The following is a 24337-nucleotide window of genomic DNA, read 5'->3' as shown; positions in this document are numbered from 1 at the left end:
TCTGAATCTAATTTCATCCGGTAACCCAGCACACAGTCTACCACAACCCTTCAACAGCCGGCTAATTGACTTCAGCCTGGTGAGATGCTCAGAGCAGGGAAAAAGCAGCAAATAGATTTACATTTCAGGGTTCAGCTACGGATAGTTGTGACAGCCTTTTACCTCCTCTTGACAGAAAGTTTGGCTTAAACTCACAAACCATATATCTCTAACAAAGAGCCATCTGTCGCCGCTCTCTCTGAGAGTGTGAGGGGATGAAGAGAAGATGATCTCGTCACACGCAAGCCGCCGAAACGCTTATTATGTAACTGCGGAGGGTCCACAGCTGCATTGAATCTGTGTGCTCTGTAAACCTGAATGTCCTTCTTCATGTTTCATCAGTCGACCTGTTATGAAACTGTGGAAACAGAGTCCTTCTGTAATGATCAGACTAACTTAAAAAGGAGCTTTTGTGATGTGGTTTTCTTGTTTAGCACCTTTTGTATGAATATGTGCAACAGAAATTGACAAAAGTAGCATTTTAAAATGTTTGGTAACACCTTGTAACAATTCACACCATTTATTACTTGCTTATTACCTGCCTATTTTTAAGATAAAAACTGTTTATTCTAACGTATGATCTTTTTTACACCCCTAATCAATACTTAAACCTAACTACTACCTCACTAACTATTAGTAAGCTGTCAATTAGTAGTTTATTGAGGGAAAAACTAAAAGTTAATGGTTTGTTAATAGAGTGAAGTGTACGTTAAAATTAAGTATGACCAAATGTTCTTTTATTGTTTCTGTCTTACAATGCACAGGCCAATTTGTAAGGAGGTTTTGTGATTTTCTTTTATGTTTTCTTTGATCATCAATATGTACAACAAAAATGGAAGCAAGCAAGTACCATTTTAAAATGTTTGGTAACAATTTATTTTAAGTAACAATTCACACCATTTACTGTATATTAGCTGCCTATTATTAATATATGAACTGTTTAGTAGCACTTTATAAAGTATGATCTTTTTTACATCCCTAATTCTACCCAAAACCTAAACCAACTGCTACCTTACTAAATATTAATAAGCTCAAAGTCTTAGTTAATGATTTGTTGATAGCGTAAAGTGTATATTAAAATAAAGGTTTACCAAATTTTCTTTTCTTGTTTCTCTTTTACAATGCTCAAGCTAATTCATACAAAATGGAAGCAAGCAGCATTTTAAAATGTTCGGTTTAAAATGTTCGGTAACTTACAAAGTACTTAGTACTTACTAAACATTAATTATTACCTGCCTATCAAAAAAATTTTAACTGTTTATTAGCACTTTATAATGTGTGATCTTTTTATATCCCTAATCCTACCCAATACCTAAACCCAACTACTACCAACTATTAATGAAGTAAACGTCTTAGTGAATGCTTTGTTAATAGCGTGAAGTGTATTAAAATAAAGTGTGACATTTTCTATTATTGTTTCTCTCTTGCAAGCTAATTTATAAGGTTTTGTGATGTCTTTTTTTCTTATTTGGCAACTTTTGCATGAATATATACAGCAAACATGGAAATAAATGGCATTTTAACATGTTCGGTAACACTTTTTAAAAAAATTTACAATTCATACTATTTATTACTTATTACCTGCCTATTATTAAGATATTAACTGTTTATTAGCATTTTATAAAGTGATCTTTTTATATCTCTAATGAAACCCAACTACTACCTTACTAATTAGTTATAATTAGTAGTTTGTTGAGCTAAAATCTAAAAGTTAATAGTTTGTTAATAGCGTGAAGTGTACATTAAAATAAAGTGTGGCCAAATGTATTATTGCTTCTGTATTAGAATTCTCAGGCTAATTTATAAGGTTTAGGGATGTTTTTGTCTTATTGTTTTTGCACCTTTTGCATGAGTACATGCATCAAAAAATGCAGCGGCATTTTAAAATGTTCAGTAACACTTTAGTTTAAGTAACAATTCACACTATTACTTGCTTATTACCTATTATTAGGATTTTCATAAAGTATGATGTTTTTTAATATCTCTAATCCTTCCCCCTAAACCCAACTACCTTACTATTAATTATAATTATTTTCTGACTATTAACTATTAATAAGCAGCTAATTAGTAGCTCATTGAGCTAAAAATCTTAGTTAATAGTTTGTCAATAGCATAAATTGTACATTAAAATATATGTGATAATTTTTTTCCCTTTAGTGTTGTCTTACAATGCCCAGGCTAATTTATAAGGTGTTTTTTATGATGATTTACATAGATGTAAACAACAACAACAACAACACAAAAATTAAAGCATGTGTCATTTTTAAATGTTCTTTTATTGTTTCTGTCTAACAGTTAATGAAACTCAGTCCCTTGACGATATGAAACATGATCGAGCTGAGCTGAGTTGAGTTGAGCCGGAGTAAGATTGACATATTAGGAGTCAATTAGCTGAATTATTGCATTTCGCCTGCACAGATGATCCCGCTGGAAATGTATCTGGAAAAACTCTGCTCCTATTATTTGCTTAAAGCTCAAATTACAGGAGCAGCCTTCCTCCATGGTCTTTAGATCTTGCCAGATAACGAAAATCATTCGTAGGAGTGTGATCCGTACAGATGACTGCATTTTCTGTAAGCCGCAGAGTCTTCCGAAGCGCCCTTGGTCTTAAGGGGCTTAACTCCGGTTCCTGCTGAACTGAGCCAGTGCTAAATACATCAACTGTTATCAGCTCAGTAGGCACAGGAGGTTGAACCCAGTGCTGAACCTCACACTGACTTCTGCTTTCCGTCTGACTTGTAAGTCCAAATCAGAGCTGGATAACATATTTAAGGATATTAAATAAAAAAAGTGCTTCATCAGAGTCTAGCATTAGCGCAATACGTCATCTTAGAAAGAAGGTAAAATGTATTATACATTGTAAATAATGCTGGGTTCAATACAATTCCTTCATGTTGTCCCAACACAAATCAATTACCTTAATGGTATTGCAAATTTAAGTGGATTAAACATAAAACTATTAAGTTTTCCCAAAAAAACTTAAGAACTGTGTTGTTTCAACTCATTTTAAATTGGTTTTGAACAAGCAGCAAAAGTCATTTTTTAAGTGTGTAGATTGAAAATAAAAACAATAAAAAATAACAAAACTATATAGACATGTAAGAACTCACAGTTGGCAAGAACTAAATTACTGAAACAATATAAAAGTCAAGCATAGAAGATAAGAAAAAACAATTGATTTGAATTATTAACTCAAATTTAATTTGTTTGTTATTTCTTTATTATTCAGTTCACCTTTTGTGTTTACAAATATTTTTAGCGTGGGTTTAAAAAATTACATATATCTGCCTTGCTGTTTGTAAATTTTTAAATATGCCTGTAGTTTTCTACAGGCAAAAAAGTTTAAACCAATGTGTTTGCTACTTTTGTACTTTTTGTCTCATTAAAAAGCAAAATCACTGTCGATTCAGATAATCCTCTTTTCCTTTTCTTCCATGTGCTCTAAATAATGAGAATATTTCCATCGCAGAAATGTCAGGTTCTGCCATCTTCCTTTCTGCCTGTTCCTGCGTTCTCTCATTGCGTGCACCTTTTTCATGAATATATGCAACAAAAATGGATGCAAGTGATATTTTAAAATGTTCGGGAACACTTTAGTTAAAGTAACAATCTACACCATTTTCGCTGCCTATTATTATGATATGAACTGTTTATTAGCACTTTATAAAGTGTAATTATTTTTACACCCCCCCCCATACCTAAACTCAACTACTACCTTACTAATTAGTAATAAGCTGACAATTAGTAGTTTATTGAGCTAAGTTACTGAAACAAAAATAAAAGTCAAGCATAAAAGATACGAAATAACAATTTATTTAAAATATGAACTCAAATTTCAGTAGTTTATTTCTTTATTTTATTTAGTTCACCTTTTGTGTTCACAAATATTTTAGCATGGGTTTAAAAAAATTACATATTTCTGTCTTGACATTTATAAATTTTCTTAAAAATATGCATGTAGTTTTCTACCAGGACATTACATGATTTTCTACAGATTTTTTCTATATTAGTTAATTCATGTAGTTCGATTACAGTATGCGGCTAACCAAAGTTGGATAAAGTTTCAAAAGTAATATATATATATATATTTCAATCTTAAGCCTATCTTTTAAAAATAAATATAAATACGCAAAAATAACAACAAATACTTTCACATTACATTTGTTAAAAATTAACTAAAACACATAGTTGCTTTCTGTGTTGGGGAAAGTTACTTGAGAAAGTAATCCATTACAATATTGAGTTACTCCCCAAAAAGTAACTAGTTGCGTTACCTAGTTACTTTTTATGGTAAGTAATGCATTACGTAACTTTTACATTACTTTTTCTGGTAACACTTTATTTTGATGGTCTATTTGAGTATTAATAGCCTGTCTGCTTAATATCTGTTGATATGCTCCTTTAACAGACATTTAACTGACTATAAGAAACTTGCATGCTGCAAGTTCATGTCAACTTACACTGACCCCAACCCCAACCCTAACCCTAACCTAACAGTCTACTTATAACCTACTGGGAATTAGTTGGCATGTAGATGCAATGTTAGATTCTCTCAAACTTAGATTCAACAAACGGACCATCAAAATAAAGTGTGACACTTTTTCTAATCTGGCTGAGGCTTGATCTCTTTCAGAACTTGCAGGTGCTTATTTTTCTTCTTTTTTTAAAAAAATATAGGGAGTCTGCAATTAACAACACACTGTATAACCTTAATTTACCTTAAAAAAACAAACAAACAAACAAACAAAAAACATAAAAAATGAATGTAGGATAAAGTTGTCTTTGGAGAACTTCCTCAGCCCAGAGCTCTACATGCCATATATACAGATTAGTGAAAGTTTAAAGCAATGCATTTACCACTTTTGTACTTTTTGTCTCATTAAAAAGTAAAATCACTGTCCATTCAGATAATTCTCTCTTCCTTTTCTTCCATGTGTTCAAAATAATGAGAATCTTTCTATTGCAGAAATGTCAGGTTCTGCCATCTTCCTTTCTGTCTGTTCCTGCATTATCTCATTGCGTGCGGGATTCAATGTGACTACGTTCAGTTTAATTCAGCAATTTAATTTTGTAAAAGCGAATTAACTAAACTAAAATGTAACTCGCATTACATTTTTAATAAAGTAACTCAAATATTATTACTTAATTTTTTAAAGTATTGCGTTACTTCACTCGTTTCTTAAAAAAGTAATATTATTACATAACTTGTGTTACTTGTAATGCGTCATCCCCAACACTGGTTATCTGTTTAAAAAAAGAAAATGACACTATAAATAAACACTGTAATAAATGCATTGTTCATTGTTTGTGTATGTTTATAAATACATTAACTAACATTAACTTCTACAACCTTATTGTAAAGTGTTACTGACACATTTGTGTGTTCAACTCAAAAAGAAAACAAAAACGTGCACCTTCAATGCAGTATAAGTTGCTTTTGGAAATTGTCAAATCTGTTTTATTATCAATATAATTTTTTTTAAAGCATATAGTGTTTTGGTTAAATATTGCATGTAGTACAGCACTGACTGACAGAAACGTAAAGGGAGGAAGTTCAGTACTGTCTCTGCTCCATTCATTTATGTTGAATAATGCTCTGGCTCAAAGCCAACTTGACCAGACCACCCTGTCTGACGGGGCGGGTGGGACGGAGGATTACACTCTGAGTTCTTTCCCTGGCGGGTCATTTCCCGCAGTTCCTCTGGATCAGGTTTGTGTCCTTTTTCCGGTTTTGCTCTAGCATGGCCAACCGTCATGTTTGTGTTCTCACCTCCTGGCTGATTTCGAGTGTTGGCCTCAGAGGAGCGGAACTTAGCCACTGTGAACATAGGATATCCGAGATCTGTTCACAGAGTGAGCTAAGTCCTGCACCTCACGAAACTTCAGCAGACACCAAATCCAGATGCTCTCCAAATCGCTGGCCATATTAGCATTGAATTTAATAACACAAATCTTTATTGTGGCAACATTGTGTGTCTATGACTCAGCAAAATCTAGAACATGATTTTTTTCCAAATAGCTCAATATACACTCAATATACATAAACTTTGTTTCTTCAACTTTGAGCACTTTTAAATGATTTTTTTGCTGATAAATACTGTAAGGCATCATTCATAAGATATGAAGAAACTAAATAAATAAACAAACATTACACATTTATGACTGAGAAGATACAACATTTAAGGTGCTAAGGATATTCTAAGGAAAAAGTTTATTTTAATTGCAATTTTGTATTATTTATTCAAATTTTGTTTAATGGATTTTTTGTATAGATTATTTTAGAATTTCCAAAAGTTTTAGATTAATGTAATTCTAATAAAATAAGAATTCAATTTATTTGTTTTTTTGTTTCCTTTAAACCAATTTGCATTTATTTATTGCTATAGCATGTTAATTCTAATATTTATTTTTTATTACTGTATAACTGAATGTAATAAAAAAATTATTGTATTCATTTATTTGCACATTTATGATGCTTTTTACTCCAAAACATTTCCATGGAGGTCCTAGCATACTTTTCTTTTAAAGTGATTTCTATCACATTAATTTCCACCAAAGAAGAAACATCATGTTACATCATTGTGTCATTTGTGATGTTGTGAAACCCTTACTGTAACCCCTTTCTATTGGTCTTGCAAATACACGTTATAGGACAAATTTTTATTTATAGAAAGTCTTTATAGAGACATCATTAATAAGTCTGTGTGAAAATTCTAATTTTATTGTGAAATATTATTTTCTAGACAAAAGTGATCATTGTTGAGGAAACATCTGTAAAATATCCTTATTTTATGACTTTTATATAAATGTACACTCTCAGAAATAAAGGTACAGGAGCTGTCACTGGGGCAGTACCTTTTTAAAAGATACATATTTGTACACAAATAGTCCACACTGGTACCTAAAAGGTGCATATAAGTACCCAAATGTAACTAAAAAGTACCTTTGAGGTACCATTACTCGCCCTCTCTTACTCATTTCTAATAACTGATTTATTTTATCTTTGCCATCATCACAGTACATAATATTTTACTAGATATTTTTCAAAACACTTCTGTATAGCTGAAAGTGACATTAAAAGGCTTAACTAGGTTAACTAGGTTAACTATGCAGGTTAGGGTATTTAGGCAAGTTATTGTATAATGATGGTTTGTTCTGTAAACTCTTGAAAAAAATATAACTTAAAGGGGCTAATAATTTTGACCCTAAAATGGTGAGTAAAAAATTAAAAACTGCTTTTATTCTAGCCAAAATAAAACAAATAAGACTTTCCCCAGAAGAAAAAATATTATCAGACATACTGTGAAAATTTCTTTGCTCTGTTAAACATCATTTGGGAAATATTTAATAAAAAAAAAATTTAAAGAGCTAATAATTCTTAATTCTTATACATATATAAAACTGTTATCCTTACTGTGGACCCCAAATGCTGTTTCCTATGATATTTTTTCTTCAGAAGAAAGTCTTATTTCACATTTATTACATAAACTTATTTAACAAGAAATAAACAAAAAAAAGCATTGTATCACATTAAACAAAACACCCGTAAGGGTCAGGTAAAGTAAATTAAACATCTGTAAATAAAAACAATTCAATTGTTCAACTTTAAGACTTTGAAAATCCTCAGTGTTTTCTTGCATCTGTTTCTGTTCCTTTCGAATAGATGTTCCTATAAAGAACACTATATCCTCTACTTAATGAATCCATTAACACATTTTTCCTCACACGTTCAAAGTGGTGTGGCGCCATTTCCAGAAAGTACCACGTGTTTCGCCCATTTCAAAGACAGCCTCAGCTGTCAAAGCCACAGCTTTTTATATTAACACTACATTAGGCCACATATGTCTGTATGGCATAATAGTCTCATATTCAGTTTCCTGAAACCACAGTCAAAATGCGAGAGCCAATGTTTATGCAATAGACAAAAAGTGGCAAAACAAAACAAGCCAGACCTACATATATGAGGTGTTCTAGTCCAGTGTGTTTCAGCTTTCAGTTATGGTTCATTCTGAGGGTAGTTTTATTGTTTCAATCCATTCTCTTCAATTCAGATTTGACCGCTTCATCCATCAGACTTGACTATCACAGAGACTTTCCTGGAGTAAACAGTTCACAGCTAGTTGGAAATCCCTGGCAATGTGATTTTATGATATAATCCCAAATCACTCTGCCAGGAATCCCTCCAGCTGGCCCATTGATGAGATGACCATAAGAGAATGGAGAAAAAAAAGGTAAACGTGAGCGACACACGCCGCTGTGTTGTTGCATGTCTCCTGTTTCACAGGGATAATTTGCCCAGAATCACTCATACTCCTGAGAAAACAAACTCTGAATGGAGCCATAGTGTCTTCTGTTTACATGACCCTGGCTTCTCTGTGAACACCTTGACATTAGATTCCGTTGACAAGATTTGTCCATTCGCTAGCAAATTGTTACCATCTTTAGCCAAGTATGATCCACACATCAAAGGGTTTGCCCTGTTAAACGGGGCTCATCGTGCGGAATGAGTGTATCATATCAAGTGACTGACATAATGAGAAACACAGAAAATTGTCAGGGTCACTGCATGGGCTACATAATAGAGTTGATTTTCCGCATGAATCATCAGAACTGTTGTTTGGTGTCTGTGGCTCACGACATGGGGCCGTGATTGCGATCGGGCTCTGCTCCTCCTCTCGAGTCCGTGGAGATGTTGCGATTTTTCATCTCCGTGACTGTAGCCAGAAACTAATTGCGTTAGAGGCCACATTAAAAGCCAGAAGCCAGTTGTCTGAACCAAATGCAAATGGATGTTTCTTTTTGTTTTTACAAAGAGCTGTTTTCTCTGCCAGTTCTTAGCTGGAGCCTTTATTACTGGGTTATGAGTGTCTATTATGAGGGTGTGTGTGTCATATTGGCGACTGCGTGTGAAATTCGCTGGGTGACCTAAAATGAAAGAAAGGACGTGTTGCTCTATCCTTAGACAATTGCTCTTTTGATATCTCCTTCAATGAGGCTGTTTGTGAGTCTCTGATTTAGAAGCGTTTTCTCATGATGGTAAACTCACCCAAGTCTGCTTATTTGAGATTATCTCCAGATGGGCATTATGGAAAGAATCTGAAAAAAGAAGAGAGGGAGAGAGACTTTTTGAATGTCCTTCATTATCTCTGAATGATGGATGTTATGATGCAGGCTGTGGAAAATGTCTTGTGTTTCATGTTCAAAACCCACTTGATCGTATATAGCGAGTTTTGAGATACTATAGTGCTGTTTATTTAAATATTACAGTTTGAATAGATCTTTTTTTATTGTTTGTTTCTGATACAATTAGCACGTCTTAATGAGCTGTGGAAAACATTTACAATGGCAAAATGTAATAAAGAATATAGTTGAGAATATAGAAAGAATAAAGTTAAATAAATCGTCGTTATTAAACATCTGAAGGTGTTTCAAGTATCTTGTTGAGTGCAAAAATATATTTGAAGCACCTTCAATATAAACTGCTATATAAAACGTGGGTTTTATATTTATATATTTTGTATACAAAGAAATAAAATAAATGCCAGTCACTGGATAATGTTTCAAATTAAAATATGGCAAAACTTTGGGAAAAATGTTCCATATATTTAGTTTCATGTTCCAGATATATTTTCATAGAAGTGAAACAGTGTAATTATTCTGCCCTGAACTTATTAAATTATTTATAAGAAAGGGTGATCTTACAGCCTTAGTCATAATAATAATATACAGCATAATCATAATATACAGCTATCTGAATGAAAACAATTAAGAGAAAATCTGGATCTGGTAAATCTGGTTTCTCTAGGATGATTTGAGCAAAATGTTAATATTTATTTTATTCTGTACATTTTTGATAACATTTCTTCTTAATTTCAAATAAAAATAAAATATTATGCTATTTATTTTTTATTTTTTAATCTATTTGTTTGTTTAGAAATGTATGTATTTATTTGACCGAAAAAGACATCTGATCAAAATAACAAAGGTTTTCATTGGTTGTTACTGGAATCCAGTATATTCCATCAAATTTTTTTTTCGTAACTCTTCTGATGTTGAAAACATTATTGTAGAAAGTTATGTGATGTCTAAAAACACACACACACATATATATATTGTCAATAATGTTTCTATTACATATGGAAGAAATATTAACAAACTTTTATAAAATTAAACAAATAATTTCAAGAGGTGTCTAGGTCTCTTACTATATATACAGCAAATGCATCATATTTTTGTGTAAAACCTAAATTATGTTTAACTTTCCATTTACATTAGGTGTGTCTTCACTTATTACTTAAACACTAATACACTAAGCTATGGCCTTCTATAAATAATGCTGATATTGTTATCTGTCATTTATGTAAAAAAAAAATCATTTCAGATATAACTTTCATTCCAAGCTTGCATGAATCAAGCATGTCGTTCTTAGAGAGCGGGAGGAAACGATTACTTACTAATGTTATTTACTAATTGTGCTCTTCATACATATTTATGCATTTGTTTATATATTTTAATTTTAAATAAAACATTATAAAATATGTACAGTTGAAGTCAGAATTATTAGCCCCCCTGTTTATTTTTTCCCCAATTTCTGTTTAACGGAGAGAAGATTTTTTTTCAACACATTTCCAAACATAATAGTTTTAATAACTCATTTCTAATAACTGATTTATTTTATCTTTGCCATGATGACAGTAAATAATATTTGACTAAATATTTTTCAAGACACTTCTAAATAGCTTAGTGACATTTAAAGGCTCAATTAGGTTAATTAGGTAGGATAAGGTGATTAGGCAAGTTATTCTATAATGATGATTTGTTCTGTAGACTATCAAAAAAATATAAAGCTTAAAGGGGCTGATAATTTTGACCTTAAAATGGTTTTTAAATTAAAAACTGCTTTTATTCTAGCCGAAATAAAACAAATAAGACTTTCTCCAGAAGAAAAAAATATTATCAGACATACTGTGAAAATTTCCTTGCTCTGTTAAACATCATTTGGGAAATATTTAAAAAAGAAAAAAAAAATCAAAGGGTGGCTAATAATTCTGACTTCAACTGTACATTAATGCAAACACTATTTTGTATCTAGTATTTTTATCAAGTGTTCAACGTTTTATTTTTATTAAAACAGGTAATGTGTGCTTTACAGAGACTTGATGATACGCTCCGTTATTAAAACACTTCCGTCATTAAATGACATCCACAGGTCTTGAAATTATTTTATTTGTCATTCAAGCGAGAGCTATTAGTCAGACTAAGTTTAGTTAAGCCCATTGACCAAGCGCTCATTCAGAAAGCTCAAAGGTTTCAAGTGGGGAAAATTGCGTTTTCCATTTCTCCTTGACAGCTTAATAAGTGTAACTTAGTTTAGTTCCAGCGTAAAAGCTCAGTAAAACCAAATAATTGTCACATCACTTTTGAAAGGGCTTTTGAAAGCCCCTCATCAGTTGTAGACAATTAAAGACTTGTTCAATTCAAGTTCAATTGTACGATCTAATCAGAAAATTAACAAGTGCTATTTAATGAATGGAAGTGGATCTGTAAAACTCTAAAGGAATGAAATATAAATATTTCATTATCACAAATGTATGATTTTAAACTATAAAGGAGTTAAATAAGCTAAGCATAAAGGCTCTGGAAATGGGTGACTCAGAACATAATGTGTTTTCATGCGAACCAAAGTCAAACAGTTGAGAGTTCAGGAAAAAAATGAAGAAACTCTTGACATGTTTTTTTTGTAGTTTTAACTTACTGCAAGATAAATGCACAAATAACATCTTGTGCTTGCTATCGTTTTTCCATAGTGTGAATGAAGATATCAGTTTCAGCAACGTTGTTGAAAAAACACACTTTTGGGGTTTTAGTGACAGGCTTGCTGGCTCTTATAAAGTCTATCATCTCTTTGCCTTGAGCTGCTGCAGCATGCCTCCGAAATTACGGCAATTGAGACCAGCTCTGGCACCTTGTATTTTCTCCCTGCATCTAGTATTTGACACTCTGTTATGCCCCTGGCAGACAATCACAGGACTTGTACTTCATGTCTGAAATAATGCCAGTGCCCCTCTCCCCATGATTACACATGATTTTCACAGTCTCAGCTGTTATGGCTAGACGGCCCGGGACACACGTGATCAATCTGGCTCGCTCTGACGCCATTGCCTCGTCCTGGCGGGGAGGAAAGACTCATGCGGACAAAGGGAGCATTGCATGATGGGAAGTGGGTGGGCGGGTTTCCCAAGCTGATGCTGCAGATAAAGTTGACCGTGTGCCTGGTGCGTATGGAAAAGGCCCTTTGGCAACTGTTTAGTTTAGAGAAGAGAATTGGGATGCGAAACTGATAGCAAAGGTGCTGTATTCGTGAAAGTAAAAAGTGCATTAGATAATAATCAATATGCACACATAATATGCTAGCAAAAAGAGACTGAATGTCCCCCAAAGCTTTACACATCAAATCTATCATTGAATTTTTCTGTCGATGTGGCTCTAGGCTGACTCGTGATGGACATATTCTGGAATTAATCAGGGATATCAGCGATTACGCATCCAAAATGATGATCATCTCCCTTCCAGGATTCTGTTACCACATTGCAATTACTTTAAATGTACTCGGAATATTTGTTGGTGACTTCAAGCAAGCTGTAACCCATTTGTGGTATCATTAAGCATTATTTTAATATGAAACAGGAAAGGTCAAGGTTTTGATTTACTGTAAATAATAAAACCACATGTTGTTTTTCAGTTTTTAAAATTGCATACTTGCATTATAAGTTCAAAATATAGAAAATGATGACAATAAGGTTTTGTATATGAACAATATACAGTTGAAGTCAGAATTATTAGCCCCCGTGAATTATTTAGCCCCTCTGTTTATTTTTTTTTTCCCTATTTCTGCTTAACGGATACACATTTTTAAGCATAATAGTTTTATTAACTCATTTCTAATAACTGATTTATTTTATCTTTGCCTTGATGACAGTAAATAATATTTTACTAGATATTTTTCAAGACACTTATTTACAGTTTAAAGTGACATTTAAAGGCTTAACTAGGTTAATTAGGTTAACTAGGCAGGTTAGGGTAATAAGGCAAGTTAGTGTATAACGATGGTTTGTTCTGTAGACCAAGGGGCTAACAATTTTGACCTTGAATTATTATTTTTTTTAATTAAAAACTGCTTTTATTCTAGCCAAAATGAAACAAATACGACCTTTTCAGGAAAGAAAAAATATTATGAAAAAAGTTTTTTTTCGGCAGCTGCGGTGCCAGAAAAAAAGAATGTAAAATAATTGCAGTTAAATTACAGAATTTTACTGTAAAATAACATACGTTAAATTACAGAAATTTACCAGAAATTTACATTTAATGAAATTTCTGTGATTTAACGTCTGTTATTCTACGATACATTTCTGTAATTTAACAGCCGTTATTATAGGGTTTTTTTTTTCGGCCAAACTAAAAATTACGGATTTGTTTTTACAGTGTGCACTATTTAAAACAATATTACTCAACATTAACAGTAAACAATATTTTGACCGTATTTAAAGGAATAGTTCACCCAAAAATTAACATTTACTAATTTACTAATTACTGATTTACTAATCCTCAAATGGTTCCAAACATTTATGAGTTTCCTTGTTCTGTTGAACATGAAATAAGATATTTTGAAACATTTTAGAAACCTGTAACTATTGACTTCTATAGTATACTTCACGTATACTATGGGAATCAATGGTCACAGGTTTCCAAAAATTTTCAAAAGAAGTTATTTTGTGTGGTACAAAAAGAGAAACTCAAACTGGTTTGTGACAAGTGATGAATTTTGGGTGAACTATAATTTTGATAATCTTCATATTTTTTAAATTTAATATATAGTGTTAAATAATTGAATTCTAACATGAACAATTGTTTTTTTTTTCTGAGTAACATTAACAAACACTAATAAATGAACTTAACAAAGACTTTGCTTACTTTAGCATTAACTAATGTTACCTAACAAGACCTTATTGGAAAAAGTGAGTGGAAAAAATATTATGGTTGAATTATTAATGAGCACTATTATTATGTAATTGTAAGCCTTTAAAATACTTATCTGGCCTATTTTCCATTTAATCATTTTGAGTCATAAGGTAATCTTACAAGCATAGATTAACATGCTCAAAGGAATTTATTACAATCTGTCACGGACGGTTTACATTTTCCCTAAAGAGGGACCACATCTAAAAAAACAACAACAAAAAAGTAATCACACCGAGGCTGAACCGCATTTACCAGAGTACTTTCAAAGGCACTCTTAATTAACTAAAATATCTAACAGACCTTCAGCTCAAGGATCTGCCGCATAATAACTTTGACAATTATTTACTATACAGTGTAAGCTGTAGAACTTCAAAAACGCAATCTCAGAGGACACAAGAAAATGATCAGAGTCGGACTAAATGAAAGCCTGGTTGCATAAGCTTAATACAACCCTTGAATAAAGGCACAATGTCCTATGAAAGGACAAGAAAACAGGTTTCAATAGACTTGCTGAACAAGAGACAGCGAGGCTTTGCTTTAATGTGTTCCATGACTCTGAAAATAAACTGAATATTGTAGAATACAGTGTCCTGTTAGTGTCAAAAAAAGCTTGCCTTTAAAAAAAGAACACAAGGTTTTTGGTTGTTAAAATAATAATACCTATCTAATATCGTATTTTTGGCTAATTAATGTGCTGATAAGCAGCACAGAGACAAGTAGCTCCAGCACTGCTTTCCCACGCATAAATGAAGGTAGGGAAAATTTGGGGACTTTATTGGACTTGGAAAAATGCAATAAAATCTCTCTCCCTGAATGCACCCATCTGTTGGACCTTAGAAGACTTCCTGTAAACAAGTCGTAGAGAACAAAACCTCTCACACCAGGTCTTTACCCATAATTAGCCTTTCATCTTTATTTTCCTCTTTTCTTTTTGTCCTGCTGTCTGCCTGCTGTCTTCTGCTCTTGCTCACATTATCGCTGTGACACTTAGCAGGGCCCTTGAAGAATTATTACGATGATGAGGATGTCTAATTTCATAGATTTATCTCGAATGCCGCTGTTTTACTCCTCAGATCTTAAGAGATAAGCGATTAGTCACTCGATATCTCAGAGGAGTCTGGTGTGAATGTATAAAATGTGATTATGTAAGAATTTTCCTAATGCGGATGTCTGTTATGATAGAGTTTAATTTAAGTAATATGGATAAATCCTTATTGTTGTGCTTCTTACATTTTGCAACTGATTAACATTCATTTATTAGTCTGGCATCGTGGCTATGGAGATAGTTGAAGAAAGGGCATAGTTCACCCAAAAATGAGAATTACCTTATCTATTCTCCCTCTTGAGGTTTTAAACCTTTAGGAGCTTCTTCTTTTTGTTGAACTCAAAAAGAAGATATTTTGAAGAATGCTGGTTGCTGTTAGCCATTATTTTCATAGTAGGAAAAAATACTATGGAAGTCAGTGGGTTCCAGCTACCAGCATTTTTTTTAGTAATAGCTTCTTTTGTTTTTAACTGAATAAAGATAACCAAAAATGATTTGAACTAGTGAAGTGTGACTAAATGATGTCAGATTTTTAATTTTTGGGTTAGAAACTGCTTATTTTTAAAAATTAAATTCCCAATTTCTCTGAATTTACAATTTTCTAATGCGTTATTCTGCAAATTGCTGATTAAATTACCTCTAAATTTAGCATAGAACATCCTTTAGTGCATTAAAGGACCACTGGTGTAATATTAATGAAGAATTTCCCCATTGCGCTTGTCTGTTGTGATACATTTTCATTTGGGTAATGTCTCAATAATGTGGGTAATTCCTTGTTTTGTGCTTCCTACATTTTGCAGCTAATTAACATGACTTTTCTTAGGCTGCCATTGTTGAGGAAATTAGTAATGAATCCTAACCTGATTTCCTAACCAGATATGAGCCGTTATGATGTAATTTCCCTTCCCCCCTCCTCATAATTTGTTTGCGTGCATCATGTGCCATTTCCTCTCCTCTGCTCTTGTAGGCTTTCGGCTGACTGGAAGGGGCATTTTTTTCATACAGTTGCCCATTTACTGGTAGCAACGCAACACAGGCAGTTTTGTATAAGTTGAATTCTTCCAGATTACTCCTGTTGCTTGTAATTTACCTCAGTGAAATGGCTGCAAGATTACAGGGTTTGCATCCCAATTTTATTTGACTTTCTGTTAGGTTTAATTATTCTGAAAATTGAAGGAAATGCCACAGTCATGGCTGAAACTGCTTTACTAGGCACGCATAGATCGTTTACAGTTGGTTTATTGTACATGTATATGTAATTGTGACTTTTTAAATCAAGGCCGCATGGTATTAAAATGAAACCAAACTCACGCTGACGGAACGCATGTTTCCAAGCGCATGGAGCTTAAGGATTAGTTTCTATCTTTTTGGTAAAGAATCATTTTAGTGATTCTAAATATATTTTTTTACAGTGTTAAGTATAAAATGTAGATTTTTACAAGTGCATATTTTATAGGAAAAGGTTTAAGACAAGACAAACTTTGATGTCTGCATTAAACTAAATTGATAAAAGCAATTTAATATTAAAAGAAAGCATAATAAATGCATGGTAAATTTTTTTGTGATAGTAAAATTTACAGTATGGGTGAAATATTGCTTCATCATTATTCAGTGTATGTAAAATGAAACAATATGCTATTCTGACTTGTAAATGTTAAAACTTATAGAAAAGAAAATATATCATACTAATATGAGTTATATTTAAAATTATTCATCTTACATGGACAGTTTTAAATGTTTTGAGAAGTTATTTTTACAATGAAATAAATGTTAATGTTTTTATTTTGTAAATCATTAAAAATGTATGATAGTAAATTTGTCAGCAGCTCATTAAAAATGTTAAACTCATTTGTTCATATATGCACAAATGTATCAACAAAATATTGTGCCACATATATTCGTTAAATATATAATACAATATATATATATATATATATATATATATATATATATATATATATATATATATATATATATATATATATATATATATATATATATATATATATATATATATATATATATATATATATTCGTTAAATATATAATACAAACTTTAAATATACAGTACATCAGATCTTTTCTCATCACACATATACATTTTAACCAATCAACAAGCAACTTCAAATGCTGTATTTTCACAAATGTTCTTTAAAGATTGTAGATTTTAGATTCAGCACTGTGACGAATGTGAAGAAGCAGTCATAGGCCCAGTGCACTGAACCTCAGCCCCACTGTTGTTCTAATCACGTCAGTGATGTCAGGTGGAAAAGATGGCTTACTTCCTCTCTCTCTGCCAAGACTCAATTGAGAGAGGCAAAAGTAGCAAGACAAAACACATGCTCAGGGTCTCTTAATCATGACTGTCCAGAGTCTCGGAATGAAATTACATACAAGGTCCTCCAAAGTCTTTATTTTTCAGTAAACACATTACGGGAAATTCCTTTTGGAATCTTTTACTATAAACACTGATATTTTCTTTTTACTTTGAATCATAACTTTTAGACATTATCTGTATAGTGGACCTTTAAAATAATAAACGAATAATAATAACATTTTAAAAATGATTAGGTTAGCTGTTTAATGTTTTTTTTAAATGCACAAAGCTTCAACATATTGTTTGTAGCATCAACAGAATCTGCCAGCTTTTACACGCAATATAAATCTAGTGTTGGGTGTCTAAATTGTGGCATATAAATACATTGTTGAACCCTGCTGAAATTCATTAAAAAAATCTTTATAAATTCCTTGATGTCAATTAAGCTTAATGCTATTATAAAACTGTGTTTTTTTTAGCAGTATGTGGGGTTAAATACAGGTTCCAGCATTAAAATCTCATTTCAAGTACATTAAACACAGGCCCATAAACGTCTCCCGCCACATTGTAATGAGCGGCAATATCTGATATCTGAAATCCAATTTACAGGCAGCAAGAAATGCCACATATTATTTTTACATTTATGCCACATTTACCTCTGTTCTCTGATTTTGTAACCATGCAAAAGCCGAAATATAATTTTTGTATTTTTTTTTTGACAGCTTCTTTTTGGCAGATATCTGTTCACATGTGTACTAGAGATTTCAGTCATAGATTTTCATATCCTCTGTATCCGACAATGAATGCCGTTGTTTGTGATTTTTCCAACAATACTGTTCTATCGTTATAGAATTGGCAAGCTGAAATTGTATTTTATGCTTTCTTTTATAATTTTTAAATTTAAGTGTTTATGCTAAAGCACTCAGAACAGGTGAAAAATCATACACAATACCGTGTGCAGACAAAGGGAGAAAACAAAAGCCTCAAGGTTCAAGTCTGTTGAGTATAATCCAAAAGATCGGGTCAAGGAAATCCAAAGGCAGATGAATACATTCATTCGACAAAATATCAACGCAACTGATTTGTTAAAAGTTACCAAACTGCTGCATCCCAAAATGAAAGAAAAACAAAATCAAACTTTTTTCTTTACTTACAATTAAGCCGAAGTGACTGGCACTCTCAGAGTTGAAATAAACCAAGACTGGCACTGTTGTGGCCTTGTGTGGCCGTTGTGATCCTCACTGCCATACAGAGCGTCCATACATTCAGAGTCTGATCCTGAGCAAAGCTCTGCTCCACACTCCTCCTCTAGACAGACTCAGGAACTGAAACGGAGGCGTACACATCATTCAGAAGTTTGTCTTTGAAAACCACACCCATCCCAGAGAACTGAGAGAGAAGGGGAGAGGCTGCCTTTTCCTTAAATAACACCAGAGAGGGGAGGAAACTTGTGTTTTAGCCTCAAAACAAGCCTCAAAGAATCAGGCAGGGGGCTGTGTTTGGAAAATAAAAAGGAAACAGAAAGTTAGGGATATCTGAGGTCATACGGGAAGTTTCATTTAATGACAGGGAGACCCTTAAAATAAAGCCGAACTAGGGGAAATTATTTTACACAGTCATGATGAAGGCTTTCCTTTGATTTCCCAATAGGTTTCGATTTTATTGTCATTCACATGCAAGATATCAATCTCACACACTTGACAGCATATTATCTATAATTATTTTGTCTTAAATCATGCCCTGTTATCGCCCAAAATGAGAGCAGTTTTAAACCTGTACAAGTAATGTTCTTCATGTTTAATGACCGACTTGTGTTTACAGCATAACTGTTTGTGTTGCTAGGGAACTAGCTTCTACGTTATCATCTTAATCCAATCAGTCTCAATCACAGCCCACTTGCGCCGAAACTAGATACCGCATATCCACATCCATCAATACTTGTTGTTGAGCTGTAAGTCATTTATAGCAGCAATTCACAACTGCACTCTGATTTTGCACTGGACATCATGTGGCAGCCAAACTTATTACCAAATTGAATTTCAGTATATTAGGCTTCTGGCAGCTAATAATTCACTGCGTAATATTCATTGTGCTTGGCACAAACCATACTCTCACTGCAAATTAACCCCTGTTTTATGTGTTCTGTGTCGTTTTTATTTACTCTGCACATTTTTTGTTCGCTGTTTGAGTATTAGGGCATCTCACGCAACCTGTTCATGTTGACATCTGACTAATTTGCCTAGTGACAGATTTGCTGATAAATACAGTTGTTTAATTGGTAGACAACAACAAGCAAAGCATTTGCTCGTCTGTTAAACGTTCTGTTACCATCAAACTTTTTTCTATCAAACCTGTCATGGTGTAGGTGGTAATTTTTTATTTGCTCTATCAATGGCATCAAGGGCTGACCTCCACAAGATTAGAATTAAGGGTCATCAAGGGTCAAAGGCTGACAACCACAAGATTAGAATAAACATTAATATGCTATTTCCTTTGAGAGTCACCATTAACGGCTCTTCATATTTAGTTTTAGTAATGATGTCTGTTTACACTATAATATGCAGGGTTATTTTAATTCATATTCAGGTGAAAACAATTTCTCAAATTAAGGTTGAACAAAATACTGCAAGTGTGGTACACTTCATAGTGTTTCTGACTTATGTTGTGTAAGAATATGTTTGCCTGTTTTGCATTACAATCTGACCTCAGCTTTCCTCATAATATTTTTTATTGCTTGTTTATTACTGACCCTGTACTTATTAAAAACAAGTGCTCATTCAAAATTTTATTATCTTGCTGAAAAAATGGGTAAATATTTCTAGTGAAATATTTGGGTTCTACTTTATAAAAAGGTTGTATTAATTAATTTTAGTTACTGTATATACCAGTGGTTCTCAATTCCGGTCCTCTGGGGGTGGGGTGGGGGTTGCTACGAGGACTGGAATTGAGAACCACTGGTATATACTAACATGAACAAACAGTGGACATTTATTCCAGCATTTTTGTTAACATTAGTTCTTGTTAACTCATAGCAGATTAACAACTAGTGAATATCAACAAGCATGAATTTGGATTTTAAAAACACATCAGTAAATCTTAAACTATGGTTAATTAAGTCTGTACAAGTTGTTCATTATCAGTTTATGTTAAAAAATATATTAACTAGCATTAATTAATGACATCTCTTTGTAAAGTGTAACCAAGATGTAATATGGGGTTTGATACAGTTTCACATTTTAGAAGATTTTTATTTGCAGCTCTTAATATGTTTATTGTTGCATAAAAGAAAAATCAGTCTTCTTACCTCCTCACAGGATTTTTAAGTTGTCGCAACTACATTTTAAAGAGATTGTTTACCCAAAAATGAAAATTCTGTCATTATTTATTCACCCTTTACTTGTTCCAAACCTGTTCAGTTGTTTTTGTTCTGTTGAACACAAAAGAAGATATGGTAACACTTTAGTGTAGGTCACAATTCATGCTATAAACTGTTTTATTACCTGCCTACTGTTCATTAGTAGTCATAAAGTATGATTTTATTCTGCATTCTTAATCTTTCCCAAAACTTAAACCCAACTTCTACCTTACTAACTATTAATAAACTGCTAATTAGTAGTTTATTAAGTTAGTAGTTTGTTAATACCATGAATTGTGACATAACCTAAAGTGTTACTAAAGATATATTGAAGATTGTCGGACAACTGTAACCACTGATTTCCATAGACGTCAACACATTTTCAGCTTTCATCAACATATCTTCTTTTTCTTTGGAGCAAGTCAAGGGTGAGTAAACAATGGTAAAATATTCGTTTTTTTGACTGTAAATTTATATTACTTGTCATTTTTAGACAATTTAAATAGTTTTTCTGCAGTCTTGTATGCTAAGGACTTCTCAGGGCAGCCTTTCAGAGATGTTACAGCAGGTTATGGCTTCGACTAATCAGAGCACTATTGTAGAAGAGGAAATGACACAATTAACAGCCCTGTGAGGACCTGCTTACAAAGGAGAGGTCTAGAAACAAAGTATAAAAGTCTTATTTGGTCTGGCCGGTTGCCCGGACAGCAAGTGAAAACAAAACAAAGTTTGCTCACACACTCCCTATCGAGGACTTCAGACAGCCAGACATCTAGACCTTCGAGAACACTTTCACCTGTAACTCCCTGAAAAGGAAATCTACTGCAGGGGAAACTGTGCATGTGTGTGTGTGTGTGTGTGTGTGTGTGTGTGTGTGGATGCATGCATGTATTAAGTTTGTGTATGTATGAGTCATGCTGTATGGGAGACTCCACCCTGCGTAGGAGGGCAATTGAGCCTGTCACTTACTCTGTCCTGGGAAGAACTGCCCAGACAACAGCTCTCTTTGTTCAAATGTCAGTTAAACTTGGGTAATGATGAGATCTTTCCAGCTGTCCAATCCCAAAGCTATTTCGCTGGCTTTATACAAATTGACCAATGCTGTAAAAGTAAATCATGCTCTGTATTTATGTCATTATGTTGGCCTTTTTCATCTTTTTTTTTTAAGCTTTTAAAAATGCCATTAATTTTTCTCTCTTGCTAAATTCTTACCTGTAGATTCTCCATTTTGGTGCATTCATAGCTTCCTTCTGCAGTCACGCAACCTTAAATTGCCCTTGTAATAAACATAAGTATTTTGGTTTGCGAATGTGTGTTTATGCGCGTTGCTTAATTTAGAAGAATCTGGCTGCTAATTCAAAGGCTGCAGGCTCCGTTTGGAGTAAAAGCGAATGTGGAACATGGAAAAATTCTGGGATCGCAATCTTGCCTGATTGGGTCTGTGAGGAAAGGCAAAGTTTAGCAGAGCACTATACTTCACTAACCAAATGTAAGCAAATGTACGACAACGGCCATGTTAATACCTTTGTGTAGAAGGTCAGATGTTCTTGCTTTCATCAAAGCACCGAAAGCTGTGTAGGTCTACAGTCCTCAGCATAATTGAGTACACCCCATTTTAAAAAATGAATATTTTTCTCCATTTCTCAGTGAATATAGACAATGTATTTTAGTGCATTTAAACAAAACTGATTTATTAAACAGATATATTTATTAAAATAATATTTTAGTCACCAAACATATTTAGAAATTGAAAGATAATACAATTGAATTCAAGCAAAATATCGCAACCCCACAAAATTTCAAGAAAATGTTTCTAATTTCTAATCTCTTGATTTTTCCTCTTTTTAAATTTGTATTTATTATTTTTCTATACCATACCAGTTTTTGGACCATTATCGTACGTTATTTTGTTAGATAAGCTACAGATTTGGCTTCAATACTGACTAATCTAATGTGTATATACACACATATAATATTGTATAGCTTCCTATAAGATAGATTTGTACTTATTTATGCTGAGCACTGTATTCATCTACATAGATCTTAAGCTATGTAGGAGTTCATTTTAACATGACTATGAAGTTTTGTACAAAAATCAATAAATGTATTTTATAAATTGTTTAACTTTAATACATTATTACTATTACTATTATTATTATTATTATTATTACTATTATATCTTCACCAAGGACCACAGTTTCAGCTAAAATATTCATTATACTGAAAAATAAGTCACCTAACTTGTATGCCCTGAGGGTAAGTAAATATTTTTAGAATGTAATAAGTTGTCCTTACCTAGAAATTTTAGAGCAATCGGTTTCCTCAATTTTTCTAAGTAGTGTTTTAATTTTAAGTGACCATAACTTAAAACAGTTTGTATTTGCAACTTCTTAATAAAGTAAACTTCAGTACCGTTGACTCAAAATAATTAGTTATGTTAACTTCTTATTAGTGTTCACATTACTAGGAAAATATTAGGAAACCAATTGCCTTGAAATGATCAAGTAAGCTGAATTAAAACATTTAAGTAAAGACAAAAACCAATACCTTACTTACTTACTCCCAGGGCCATTTATATCAAAGTTGATATTTAGCTGCACCATGTTGGTGTTTCATAACATCTAATTTTTACGAGGTGGGTCGTTAGCCTAATGCTCAACCTGTATTCCATACCAAGTTTATACCAAGTTTTAATTCTTCCACCTGTTTCCTCAGTTCCCTCATCACCATTCTCTATAATTAACATGCTTTTGACCACGCAAAAGTTGTGAATACATATTATTTCAAATCATGATTGCTTAAATCTATTTAGTTTAAGAACTTAAAGTGCTAAAAAGTTGGGATTACTTGTTTAAATATAGTAAGGTGAACAAACTTATTCATAATAAGTTAACTGCACGTAATTTTATTAGTGAGAAATATAATTAATTCCAAATTATATAAAAAAATACCCATCCCAAATATAACAACTATATGAATGATAAACAAAGCCTAATGCTATTAAAATGAGAAAATATAAATTAAATTAAGTTTTAGTATACATTTTTTTTTCAGATTGATTATTTTTTATGTATTTAATTTTATCCGGAAAAAATATTCAAATGTAATTTTTTACCCTTCTATTTGTAAAACAATTCTTCAAAATGCACTGCTTTTCTCACATAAACATCTCTGGAGATCTATTGGCTGTATGGATCAAAATTGATCCTGTTCTCAATTTAAAATGAATCTGAAGGAAATAATACTCTGATATTTGCTTTGAAGTCTCTGAGCACAAGGTAACTCAGGCCTAAGCTATAGAAGAGAAAAATTGGGCCCATGTGGTCATGTGTGCCACTTAATAAGGGACATTGGGTTTTGCTCTGAAGTAATCTGCCAGCTGGCTGAGGAGCCTGAATCAAATATTTAGTTTGCTTGCTGCTCGGTCCAAATAAAGCATTTCTCCATTTTGCTGTCTGAATTAGCATCCCACCGCGGTGGGTATGTTTACACCAATTAAGAATCGTTCATGTTAAAATCTGCTCATTGATTTAGCCAATGTGGCATGTTTTTTTCTCAGATT

General features: G+C 32.7%; 1 long non-coding RNA gene across 1 annotated transcript; it reads right to left on the bottom strand.

Moving 5' to 3' along the window:
• On the bottom strand, positions 1-18728 carry LOC130245223 (uncharacterized). Its single transcript, XR_008839313.1, has 3 exons — positions 18575-18728; positions 9086-9135; positions 1-386 (listed from the first exon to the last, which is right to left on the bottom strand). It is a non-coding gene; the product is annotated as an uncharacterized LOC130245223 (long non-coding RNA).
• Between the last annotated feature and the right edge of the window lie 5609 nt (positions 18729-24337).

The sequence above is a fragment of the Danio aesculapii genome, chromosome 2, assembly GCF_903798145.1.
Source record: "Danio aesculapii chromosome 2, fDanAes4.1, whole genome shotgun sequence".
Taxonomy (NCBI): Eukaryota; Metazoa; Chordata; class Actinopteri; order Cypriniformes; family Danionidae; genus Danio; species Danio aesculapii.
This window is presented reverse-complemented; position numbering and strand designations above follow the sequence as displayed.